The sequence below is a fragment of the Trichechus manatus genome, unplaced genomic scaffold, assembly GCF_000243295.1.
Source record: "Trichechus manatus latirostris isolate Lorelei unplaced genomic scaffold, TriManLat1.0 scaffold00069, whole genome shotgun sequence".
NCBI classification, from domain to species: Eukaryota; Metazoa; Chordata; class Mammalia; order Sirenia; family Trichechidae; genus Trichechus; species Trichechus manatus.
The window spans coordinates 5,930,685-5,931,991 of NW_004444005.1; the positions used below are offsets into that span (position 1 = coordinate 5,930,685).

The window sequence follows — 1,307 nt, forward strand, 5'->3', positions numbered from 1 at the left end:
GACCGTAGAAAAGTTCAAAATGGGGGGGACAATCTCACACAGCACAGGAGTAATTGGACATTAGACTATCCCTTGAGTGAAAAACAGTCAAGCCATTTTCTGCCTCTTTAAACCCATTGCCGTCAAGTCGATTCCAACTTATAGCGACCCTATAGGACAGAGAAGAACTGCCCCGTAGGGTTTCCGAGGAGTGGCTGTTGGATTCAAACTGCCAGCCTTTTGGTTGGCAGCCAAGGTCTTAACCACTATGCCACCAGGGCTCTTAGTCTTAACTAAAGATTTCTGACATTTGATTCTGTGCCCTTTTATGCCAGTGAGGTTTTTGATGTTCTCCTACATCTCCCGTAGAAATTGTGTGGCTACGATTCTGAAAACTTGACTTGGAGCACATCTGATAATGTTTTCACTCCAGGCAAGAATATCTTGCTGGCTAAAGCATAGCCAAACCAAACCAGAGCTGTTCCCAGTCGAGTTGATGCTAACTCACGTATTTCAGACTAAAACTGCACTTCAGAGCGTTTTTTTGGCTGTAATCTTTGTGGAAGCAAATTGCCAGGCCTTTCGTCTGTGGCACCACGAGTGGGTTTGAACCACCGACCTTCAGGTTAGTAGTTGAGCGCAAACCATTTGTGCCAGCCGGGACCTTAGTTCTTTTCTGGATTGTTGGAGGTCAAGCCCTGCCCTGAAATTCCTCCATTTGGAAAGACTGGTGGGGAAAGTCTTCCTGCCTCTGGGGGCATCCTGACAACTGGGTTGCAGGGGTTGTGATTTGGAAACCATTCGAGACGCCAGTTTTCACAGGTGAAATGCTGTCCAAGTGTAGCGAACCCTGCCTGTCCTTGGCTGTGAGATGCAGGTGAAGAAAAACTCCCCCTCAGAATCATCTAGGCAAAATGCCACTTGGTTGTAGGATAAGAGGACATCTTCTGAGGGCCATCGGGGTCCCAGGTTCACTACGTCCTTTATGTCTCCAAAGAGGTTGAGGGTAAGGTGTTGGTTGTCTCATTTCCATGGTCTGGAGGGAGATGGGCTCACAGAGTCAAGCATCTTGTCCAAGATTTCCCAGCCAGCAAAGGGGTCTGGATTTGAACCCAGGACCATTTGTGTCCTTCAGGGCAGGGGCTGGGTCTGTGTCACACTCTTATCTCCAGTGCCCACAGGACCCCTAGTTTATATGACACCTTTATGCAAAGTGCAAAAGGCACCCCTGTGAGTGCCTTTGTGGGCTTAGGACTTGGCCAGCAGAGCACGGGCTGGACCCAAGCCTCCGTCTGCCTTGGGCTGTGCACCAAACACACAAGAGCACA

The 1,307-nt window shown here is 49.2% G+C and overlaps 1 protein-coding gene across 1 annotated transcript in view; it reads left to right on the plus strand.

Moving 5' to 3' along the window:
- PNPLA3 (patatin like phospholipase domain containing 3) overlaps nucleotides 1–1,307 on the plus strand; it is a 48,123-nt gene that overhangs the window by 29,909 nt on the left and 16,907 nt on the right. The window lies entirely within an intron of this gene.